General features: G+C 45.6%; 1 long non-coding RNA gene across 1 annotated transcript in view; it reads right to left on the reverse strand.

The window, feature by feature from the left end:
• Positions 1-11,988, reverse strand: part of LOC119171757 (uncharacterized) — a 196,131-nt gene that overhangs the window by 165,482 nt on the left and 18,661 nt on the right. The window contains exon 2 of the long non-coding RNA XR_012894845.1: positions 810-944. This is a non-coding gene — a long non-coding RNA (uncharacterized LOC119171757). The remainder of the gene's footprint in view (positions 1-809; positions 945-11,988) is intronic.

Genomic DNA, 11,988 nt, shown 5'->3' on the forward strand with positions numbered 1-11,988 from the left:
GATTGAGAGACACCGTAGTGGAGGGCTCCGGAAGTTTCGACCACCTGGGGTTCTTTAACGTGCACCCAAATCTGAGCACACGGGCCTACAGCATTTCCGCCTCCATCAGAAATGCAGTCGCCGCAGCTGGGATTCGATCCCACGACCTGCGGGTCAGCAGCCGAGTACCTTAGCCACTAGACCACCGTGGTGGGGCCCGAACATCTGTCATGGATGATGATTGGATGAAGCGCACTATAGCGTTTACAATGTTTGGGCCACGCACATTAACCGCACTACGAGAGGTGACCACTGGATTACAAGGAGCATCATCACCCTTATAGAATTCACGTTGCAAACGAGGATTTTGGCATTGCTTTTTGGAGATTCCAACCGTGAGGGGCCTCCGTCGTCCCACGAATCATTCTAAGCATACCTAAGCGGGAACGGCTGGGGAAGTAGTATGAAATTCATGGGCTCGAATCACGGCCTGGTCTGTCGTGTAAATGCATGAATTCAAAGCACACACGCACGGTGGCAGCGATAAAAGCCGCAACTTTAAAATAATGATGAAAAATTGACATATAATTGTTAAACTCAAGAAACCTACCTAGAAAAAAAAAACGAAGATAACGGTCAAAGAGAATCGGGCGTTCGTGCCCTGTCGGCAAAGACTGTGGCAATTTAATGGTGGTGGCATACATCGCAGAAATACAGGAAGTGCCCAAAATGTGCACCAAACGTGGGGCACAGCAGCGGTTGCTGTTTTCACAGCGTATTTGTACAGGTACTGTCGCGGCAAAAAGAAATGCGTGCAGTGGTCAACGTACCTTTTGGCACACTCCTATATGTCTTCACTGACGTCAAGAAAACGTGTTCTTTCAGTAGGCGTCACCATGGCGCTATGGAATCTTTCTCCGGCGAGCGCTATCGCACCGTGTCTGCTTATCATCTGGGGCCGCATTCTGAAACGATCGCAAAAGGCGATAGTCACAGTGGGTGCGCGCTGATTGGCTATTTAGAAAAAGCAGAAAACTGCGGGCGCCATCTGGTATTACCGTCGACGTGACGCAGCTATACGGCGCTCCTGACATGCCTGGAAGCCTGGAATAAGCGAGCACACCTTAACACCGTCGGTTAGTTTGGTCGGCTGTGAAGTCTGGCATTTCAGCGACATAGACGGTAGCTTCTATGTTCAAGCTTTGGTTGACGTGTGCAGTATGATTACTCTGAAAGCTTTCAGTGGGCATTACCTTAGGGTGAACAACCAGCTTTGCGGTGAATATATATATATATATATATATATATATATATATATATATATATATATATATATATATATATATATATATATATATGTCGGCACGATGGCCCGATGTCGGCACGATGGTCCTGCAGCAGCACGCCGCAGCTGAACTATAAGTATGCCATGTTAAACTCTCAACAAAAACACCTTTCCTACAAAACCACTATCTTTAAATCTTACATTGTGCTTTAAACAGTTGAACAAAACGTGTTGAAGGCACTTTAAACACGCTTAATATTTTCAAGTATAGCCACAGCCACGCTTGCTTACTGCGTAGAAGTCAGCATAAGCTCGAAAACGCCCCACGCGGGTCGCTGAGCACGCTCACTCTTGCGATGTCCCTATTTGTGAACCAAAGGCAAGGGTAATGATACGTCGCGCTGGCCGGTTATTGATCAGATTCCGCGATCATATTAATCAGATTCTATATATCAGGTTCTACGTCGCCAATGGTGATACTGTCACCTCTCACGATCGTTTCAGAATACGGGTCCTACAAGTCATACCCGGCACTCGAAACACACGCGGTACGATAATGCCATCCGCAACAAGACACAAGCGCAACGGTTACACCAGGTTGAAGGCAGTCGTGTCGCATTTTGATGGTGTCGAAGGCGAGGCTGTTCACGTTTTTTTTTTCTCGTTTCAAGAGGATACGCTTCGCACCGACGCGAATGCTCGAATCACAGAACGTCTTTGTATAGCCTCCAGGCCCATACGCACAAATCAATCTTAACCTGCGCTCATGTTTTCCTTCAGTTTCAGGGCTCCTTGTCTGGAATATTACGGCATAATAAAAATTGCTTTGTGAACACTTTCCTAGAGTCGTAGTGGAATACATGCAGTGCAAGCTAACGCGGCACAGAAAAAAGGCACAAACAAGCGCAGACCAAACAGAAGGTTGAATTTGTTCACATGATATATATATATATATATATATATATATATATATATATATATATATATATATATATATATATATATATATTGTAACGCACTTTTCAATAAACTCTTTTAATAAGCTAACGTAGGCTGGGCGAACTTGTGCCCGAGAATTATAGCACAGGATTGCCTTCGGCCTCTTCTTCTACGTTCTTCTTTTCTTTCAACCCAGTTCGCGCGCAGCTGGGTCCCGAAGGCTCGTGCATCGCAAATGATCTAGAAGGCACAAGCATTTGCTAGCGCGCGTAATTTGAAGTCACATTGTGTCAATATATATATATGCAGCCTGACTATATACGTCCACTGCAGGACAAAGGCCTCTCCCATGTTCCGCCGCCAGTTAACCCGGTCCTGTGCTTGCTGCTGCCGCATTATTCCCGCAAACTTCTTAATCTCATCTGCCCACCTAACCTTCTGTCTTCCCCTAACCCGCTTGCCTTTTCTGAGAATCCAGCAGTTAGCGTATATATATACGCCAAACAGGCTCAGAAAAAAGTGTACTCGTCACCATGGCGACTGGTGGCGCTGACTGACACTCGCACGTTTAAATTCACGTATATACCCAGTAATGTGGCTGGGAGAATAGCCGCCGTGGTAGCTCCGCGGTAGAGCTTCGTACGCGTTATGATAAGGTTGCAGGTTCGGTTCCTGCGCACGGCAAGTTATCTCTTCACCCACATTTCTTTCTTCACATTTGCATTACAATTCGGTCTAATAACTTCTCCTATACCTTACTTGGCATCATTGTCTGATAGATCTCAATAATATATGTGTCGAAACACGGAAAAATGAGCCCTTACGTATACACTTCCCCCTCATATATATATATATATATATATATATATATATATATATATATATATATATATATATATATATATATATCAAAATAACATGAAGGTAAAGGGAAGTACAAAAAAGGAGGGTCCACCAAAATCACAATTGCTCTGCCCTACCCCACTTTTGACTTTAAAAAAATGCCCCCCCCCCCCCTTTGGAAAAAATTCCTGCATGCAACACTGGTCCACCGTATTCAAGTGAGTGTCCTTTGAAAACGCATTTTGCAATCTAAATGCGATTTAGAAGGTCAACCGCCCCAACCTTCAATAGTATTTTTTATTAAAAAGAAGCTTTTGCAATCTCCTCAGTTCTTGTGTCGTTATGGGCGCACAGAACAGACGTTTACGAAAATTAGGGAATGCTACCACCCTTTGCGCAATGGGCGTACAAATGTAGACCTGGTGCAGACTTCAACGCATTGTAGTGCTCTCGCAGGCGCGCATTCAGGCAGTGCCCAATATGCCCGATATATACCTTGTCACAAGATAATAAGGATGCAATACCTCCCGTTCGATTGATAGTTAGTGGAACAATTTACGTGTTTAAAGGACCCCTGAACAGTATCCCAGACGCGGCGGCCGCATTTCCGATGGAAGTGGAAGTGTTGTAGGCCCGTGTTCTCAGATTTAGGTGCACGTTAAAGAACCCCAGGTGGTCGAAATTTCCGGAGCACTCCACTACGGCGTCTCTCATAATCGTATCGTGGTTTCGGGACGTTAAACGCCAACAATTATTATTAGAAGCACAGAAATATGCGCGAGTTTGTACTGATCCATAGTGGTATTAAAAGTGCGTAAGCATACAAGATACATTTATACACAGTATGAAGTGAGCGCTCGTTTGTTTAATTATTTCTTCGTGTCTTGTCTGCTTACGCGCTCTTGACAACATTATGAATTATTATTTTTTATTTGTCAAATACTGTCAGCCCTTCCAGAGAGTGGGTCGGGAGATACACAGGTGAAGTAAATTGTACAAGAAGTCGAACTATACAGTCCTCATGACTAAAACAACAAAGTGTGGTAAATCCCGTAATCAGGGAGAAAATGGTTACAGTGTACACTAAATCAAACTAGACATTATTATTCACAACCAAAGCAACAAACAATTCGTAAGCCTCGTAGTTAAGATAGTTAAAAAAAACACCACTATGTTATAGCCAAAAACGTTGGTTTTAGCGTACGAAAATGTTCCTCGGCTTTTTGCACGAAACTTCCCACGCCATCCATGACAATATTATCTTGGGGCAATGCATTCCATATTTCAATAGAAGCCAAAAAAAAAATTGGCAGCATATCCACGGAGTGAATGATGGAGAGTGGGGCGAAGCATTTGTCCATCCATTCGTTCTTGCTTCCTTCCGTCTGTGCGACCGTCCATGCGTCCATCCGCCCGTCCGTGCGTGCGGCCGTTCCTGCGTTCGTCCATGCATCCACCCCTGCGTCCGTTCATGCGTCCATTGATGCATCTGTCTGTGTGTCCGTTCGTCCATCTATTCATCACTCCAAGTACCACCATCTCGCATCTTTTCATCATATATTCCCCATATAGAAACACCGCCATCCAGCGGACATTCCAAGGACTGAACGAGAGGTGGCACACGCACACTTTCTAACAGCTTGCGCTTCGGGTCTACTTCCCACCTTTAACCACCTCAAGTTTATGGTATATACTAGTTCACTGTATTCATGGCACTGCGGCCCAACACTCGCAAAACCTTTCTAAAAACAAGGAGGTTACGCCCAGCGAGTATAACGTAGCAACCTTTTCCTGGCAGATAGAGCTCAATGTACATGCCAATGGCTGCATGGGAAATGAGAGACAGGAGAATTCGGCTTTTACTTTCTTACGGCTTGCACTTCGTACCAACTTCCCACCTTTAACTACCTCGAGTTCATTCATGGTATATACTAGTTCATTGTTTTCATGGCACTGCGGCTCAACGCTCGCTAAACCTTTCTAAAACTAAGGTGGTTACACCCAGCGGGTATAACGTAGCAACCCATTCCCTTCAGATAGTGCTCAATGTACATGCAATGGCTGCTAATGGGGATTGCAGCGTGCACGTTAACTAAAAGCCGAATGCTCCTGTCTCTCATACCCCATTATCAGCTATTGGCATGTACATTGAGCACTATTTTTTGTTGTTCAACAACGCACAGAAGGAATCTCTCACCGGCACCACCTTGGAGGTCAAAATGTTTGCAGGTCAAAGCGTAAGACTGGTTACATACTACGACGGGACGCGGGACGAACGGGTGCCGCTACAAGGAGCTTCGTCCCTAAAAAGAAAATTCGAATGTGTCGCAACGTGTGACGTATTTCCTGAGGTGCTTCTCGGTACAATTTCTACGGGAATGGCAATGCGGTGGTTTAAAGTGTTCGTACTTTTCTATGTTTATGCGATCGTGATAAAGCAAGCAAAGATATTTCATCAATGCCACCCGCTGCCGGCAAGCAAGCGTAGGAATTCCGGCGGCATTTCGAGGAGCAGTGACATTTTCATGCAGGAAATGTTTTGAAAAGATAAAACGTAGTATTTCATTTTGAATTCTAATTTATCTCCAATATATACTTGGTGGGGGTTCCAAACTATACGGCTTTATTCAAAAATGACACGCAGCAGATAAGCTGTTCACTTGACAGATGCAGGAGCCACAGCTCCTGCATTTTTCCTGCAGGAGCTGCATTTTTCCTGCAGCTCCTGCAGGAGCTGCCACAGCTCCTGCAGGTTTCTGTACACTGCAGGTTTCTAATACACTCTGCAGGTTTCTGCAGAGTGTATTACACTCTGCAGGTTTCACTCTGCAGGTAATACACTCTGCAGGTTTCTGCAGGTTTCTAATACACTCGGGTTTCTGCAGAAACCCGAGTGTATTAACTGTTTTTTCGCATCCGTTTTCAATATGAACCTCCCACTTTAAGTTGCTTACGCTGTTTCGTTTTGCCTCATTAGAGACCTCGAAGCACCCAGCGTCCCATACGTCTGCGTTTCACCTGGTGCGTATAAATGCATCGACGGGACGCGGCACGCTCCACCGGGCGTGCAAATATCACTCTCACTCGCGAGGTCACGCACTCTGAGAACAGCGTAAATACAAATATCTATTCTAGCAGCAGCAGCAGCACCAGCAGGGCAGCGGAAGCAAAACGCCGTGCGCTGTCGTCATGCTGTATACAAAACGGTGCGTAGTGTCGCTACCTCCCAGGTGTGCGACCACTGCTGGTTGGCGCTACGCGACCCACGAGCAACTGAACCGCATGTCGGGCACAAAGAAGTACCGTGTTTGGGCGCAGGTAACTTCATCTTTTAAGGGCAGCAAAGCTCCTTTTAAGGCGTGGGTCGTGCGTCCCCGATGTATGCAGTAGTGGTAGGTAGCCACCGGTGGCACATACCCGCTCTAGAGTGGTTATGTGCCACAGATGGTGGTACATGGAGTGTTCGCTAGATGGGTGCACGAATGGACGCACGGACAGGCATACTAACAGGCGCACGGATGCATGGACAGACGCGCGGACGCAAGGACGGATAGACGCACGAACGGACGGACAGACGGATGGATGGACTCACGGACGGACGCATGGACAGACGGACGGACGGATGGCCGCGCGGCCGGATGGAAGCACGGACGGGCTGACGGACGGTTCGCCCCACTCGTCATAATTCACTCCGTGGGTATGCTGTGATTTTTTTTTTTACATTCGTTGGGATCATTCTAAGCAATTTATTGAATTTCACGGCTTCCCGATTCCAGAGCCACATGTCACCAAACCGGTTATTAAAGCGAATGCCCTAGGCGTCTCGCCAAAAGTTACAAGTTCGAAACGCTTTTCCTAGGCGTTTTTTTCCATACCATACATTTGTCAGTGTATCACCCAAGCTAGCTTTCTATAGCTTAAAAGCTAGAAGAATGTGACAATTTCTTGCACGCTACGTGCGGTCTTTCGTTATTGAATTGCTTACACTTCTAAACCACATAACAAAGGAACATAAAATAAGCATATCTAGCATACCACAAAAACAGCTGCGATTAGTGTTTGTATAATTCTGTTACGTGACGGCTACCTTTTCCTATGCCTGCATTGTATACTTACATATTTTTCTGATTATGTGGCACTTAGCCACACTCGATTATATGATTTATATGTGGGGTTTAACGTCCCGAAACCAGCATAGGATTATGATATACGCCGTAGTGGAGGGCTTCAAAAATTTTGACCACCTGGGGTTTTTAACGCGAACCCAAATGTGAGCACACGGGCCTACAGCATTTTCGCCTCTATCGAAAATGCAGCCACCGCAGCCGGGATTCGATCCCGCGACCTGCGGGTCAGCAGCCGAGTACCTAAGCCACTAGGACACCGCGGCGGGGCACTTAGGCCAAATCTTCGGTACTGTCCTGTGTACTAGGAATTCGGGACTACTCAAGCTGTTCTAACGGTTCTTACCTAGCTGTCCACCTCGTAACATTCTTTTGTTCCACAGTAAAATTTCAGTTTCAATTTGTAGGAACGCAACCTAGCGCATTGTTAGGAAGGGTAGTGCCAATATTGAATATTGCATTCGATTGAAATAACAAATATTTTTGAATATGTGTTAAATAACGAGCACCCATAAAAAAGAACTCAACAGAAAATACGTTGGACTAAAGAGGAGTAATGCTTCTCGGTTTAATAATCGGACTACTAAGACGCGCGCAGCTTCACTGCACTATGGAAGCTGTACCCAAGACGAAGACGATTTTCCCTGAGTCACCGAAGCGCCAGAACGAGAGTCATCAATCTACTAATTGATAATGACATTCCTAATGACGTTGACTCTTGAATACTGTTTAATATTTTGATATCAGTTTTTTGTTTTTTTTTATTGCTCTCGACGAAGTCCCCCCCCTTACATGCTGCGGTAACTGTTGTATTTAAATATTCCGTTAAAAAACATTTATCTGACTTTAGTTGCTGCTGCGTACGAGCTCACCTAAATTTAAATAATCGTGGTATTTCTTTCGGTTGAACTTAATCGTATGCTTGTTTGTTAAAACTTGCCAGTAGTTGTTTCATAATAAATGTTGGGCTTCTTTAAAAATTGCTGCATTCCCATTACTGGGTTTCTTTGAAAATTGTTGTCTTATTATTAGAAAACTGTTCGAATTATATTCGATTCATATTCGCATTCAATACGGTTCAAAATAATTCACTCTACGCACATCCCTATTGTGAGAATAACACACTCTCTCTCAAGCTGCCCAGGAAACTTTTTCTTTGCAGAGCAAAAGCTCATGACATGCTGGTAACATGCGGGCACATGCGGTGTATCGCAGGGCATGTGAGCCAGCAGTTGATCATTCGCGCCGTGAGAGCAACGTGACAAGTGGTCCGCGTGGTCGGCGGATGTTGTACTGTATATACAGTCCGGCATCTGCCGGAATATAAACTGCGGGTGCATATGGCAGAGGAGACCGCAAAATAAGTGTACAATAACTAAAAGAAAGCAACACCATTGACAGCAGGAAAACCGCGAGTAAATATCTCAATGAGGCTCGGTGAAGCGAGAAAACGCTCGCTGCATAGAACTTCACGCGCTGATACACCAGGCGGAACGACGCGTGCTCCTCGTTCACTACTGTGCGTCCATGTACAACTCAGTATTATCTTTAGTGTAGCTGTTGTATCGTATTCTTAGTCATTGTTATTTTGTTAGAAGGGCTGTTTTTTTTTTCCTTTTCTTCCTCCCCGCCGCGGTGGTCTAGTGGCTAAGGTACTCGGCTGCTGACCCGCAGGTCGCGGGATCGAATCCTGGCTGCGGCTGCTGCTTTCTCGATGGAGGCGAAAATGCTGTAGGCCCGTATGCTCAGATTTGGGTGCACGTTAAAGAACCCCAGGTGGTCGAAATTTCCGGAGCCCTCCACTACGGCGTCTCTCATAATCACATGGTGGATCAGGGACGTTAAACTCCACATGTAAATTAATCATCCCCCCCCCCCCTTTTTTTTCGAGGTTGAAAATTGCAAAATATTCACTCTATTTCACTCAGACTCATGGATCGGTATGAGTCTGGGTGAGATAGTGCGCGTAAAAGTTTCATGAGTTTGAGTCCGAGTATGTCCAATTGAGAAAAATATTAGATAGAAGCGAGTCTGATCGAAGAAAATTTTCATTATTGTGAATCTGAGTGACCTCTAAGCGTATTCTATATTTCAATGTTTCACGAGAGAGAGAGAGAGAGAGAGAGAGAATTATTTAATGGGAAGCTGGAGAGGTTCGCCTGGTTTTTCACCTGACAAGCTACTCCAGTTGCCAGGTGATGACAATAATATATACAATGATGAACACACAACACATACAGTTACATACACGCATAACAGTTCACACATAAAGGCACTCACACGCACTGCACTATTTACACCGTTTCGTTCAAGCCTGTGGCCCGTAAGAATGTCAGCAGCGCTTTTGTAGAGTCTAACGCACTGGAGGTGTTCTGCCATGGGCCTAAAATATTTTTCAACTCTAAGTTTATGTCCTGTTGTATTTTTAAGGTCATATTCAGAGACTCTCTGATTCGTATTTCGTACACTCACAGAGGACGTGATTGATGTCTTCAATGGCGTTACATTTGGCACAAAATGCTGAGTCGGAGAGTCTAATTTTGTTCCTGAAGTAATTCGTATATGCAACGTTTAATCGGATGTGGTGTAAACACGTTTCATCTTGCCTGTTGAGATTTCGCGGCATCCCGAAGTCACACGATGGATCGATCTTGTACAGAGGCTCATACTGCTGACTAGGGTCTGTCCAGAGGGATCACTGAAGGCGCCAGGTGTGTGTTGATACTAGCGTTGCTGCGTCTTGCCTCGAGAAAGGTATCTCGACGATTTCTGCTGAAGTGTCACGTCGAGCTTTGGCAGCGTCATCAGCCCGGACGTTGCCTTGTATTCCGCAGTGGGCAGGTATCCACTGCAGCACAATGCGATGATGGAGGTCACAGGCTTTCTTGCATAGGCGTTTAATGTCCGTGACGAGTTGGTTCTGTGTGTATGGAGACCTCAGCGACTGCAGCGCTGCTCTCGAGTCAGTGAAGATGACCCAGGACTCGGCTGTCTGGTCCACGATGTAATGAATGGCAGCCCACAGTGCAGCCTGTTCAGTGGCTGTAGATGAGGTGCAGTGACTGAGAGTGGCAGAGATGGTGACATTGGCCGATGGAACCCAGACGCCAATAGCGTATGATGTAGACGTAACAGAGCCGTAAGTGTAAGATATGACGATAAGCTCTGTAGCAGTTTCCCAAATGCTCTAGAGTGAAATGTCTGAGTTCTGGTCCGGGTGTGCGTCTCTTGCTATTGAACCCAGGCACAAAGGCGACTACGGTCCACGAAGGAGTTTTCCACGATGGTTCTGCATGCATTGAGTATATCCATGCTCATAATGATAAACCTTTAACGCAATAGCGTTCAAGAGCTCGATTCACAGAAATTCTAGTGTCGGCGTCGATGCAGGCGTCTTTGGTTGTGAGTGAAAAAAAAACAGTGTTGCCCATGAGCCTAAATCTGAGGAACGTGCAAATAAATAAACCACGAAGAAAACTTTAGTCTGAGTAAGAACCGAACACAGGCTTTAAGCATGAGAAGCCTGTGATCCACCGCAGAACTAAGTCATTCGTTCAAACTGCTATAAAAAGGTCCATACGCACGTGCGTGTAATGCTAAGAATCTCCTTAAAAGGGCCCTACAACACCATTTAAGCATGGTCAGAAAGCGCTGTATATTGGTAGCAGAGGCTCCCGAAAACACGCGTGCCAAATATTACAACGCAGCACGTGGCCTGGAATCCACAGTAAATTCTCAAAGTCAGATGAAAATTACTTTATTTTCTCTCGAAAAATGACGCTACAAGCTGGGAAAACGCTGCATCGCAGCCATTGTATCAGTCGCTGGTTGATTTGAGCATGGAGGGCGCAAACGTTGCAGGGGCCGCCGTAGCAGGCCGGCACATGTTCATGCGTGCGCGAGTGACCGCACTGAAGAAGCCGCGTATTCAAAGAAAAAAAAAAGAGAAAAAATGCTTGAGATCACGAGGCGCACGTGACGTATTTTCTTTCCCTGTGCCCTCCCTTCGTGCTTAGCTTCCAGCACTTTCGTCGGGACGAGTGACGATGGAATGCAATTGCAGCTTGCGACGAATTTTTTTGCCTCCGCTCGCAGTCAACGGATTCTAAACACTCTTGCGTTGGTGAATTCGTAAGACAATAAGCTCCTTTAGTGAATACATTCCATGCCTACCTAAAAAAATTGTTGCACGACCCCTGTAACGTATGTGGTGCTGCGTGACAGAAGCGCAGAATCACGACAGGTGACGAGACAGGTTGGAGCGTATGCTTGGGCAACGCCTCCTAGAAAAACTATGCCTGGATCGTGGCTCTCTTTTCAATTGAGAGCTTCTTGCCAGCGCAAAATCTTGGAGGCCATGCCTCCTATACCGCGTGTTGCACGACCGTCCGCCGCGTGGGACCGCTCGCCTACGTTGGCTTGGGCAAGTTGATACTTTTTATTTAGCACACAAGCGAATAAGGATGAAAAGCGACGCGGACGCAGCCCTGACTTTTAACGTATGCTTCGTTTTTTTCACGCAGTGGTACACATAAATACAACAGAAAGCAACGCGCGCAGGCGCATTGTACAAGTATAATACACGTAAAAATGTGAAAATGCATGCATGCACAGAAGTTAAGGTATACAGTCGAAACAAAAGTCTGCAGGATTTTTTTTTTCCTTTTAGCAGATCAAGACGTCATTATAGTCACCTCAAATCGAGTCACCTTGTGAGCCTTGCTTAAAAAAAAAAAACTTACTTTTGCAGCAAGTTGTTATGAGATCACAACAAAAGCTGATTTCGATGCCGTATAGCATATTTACTGGATGTACAAT

Source organism: Rhipicephalus microplus, chromosome 4 (assembly GCF_043290135.1).
Source record: "Rhipicephalus microplus isolate Deutch F79 chromosome 4, USDA_Rmic, whole genome shotgun sequence".
Lineage (NCBI taxonomy): Eukaryota > Metazoa > Arthropoda > Arachnida > Ixodida > Ixodidae > Rhipicephalus > Rhipicephalus microplus.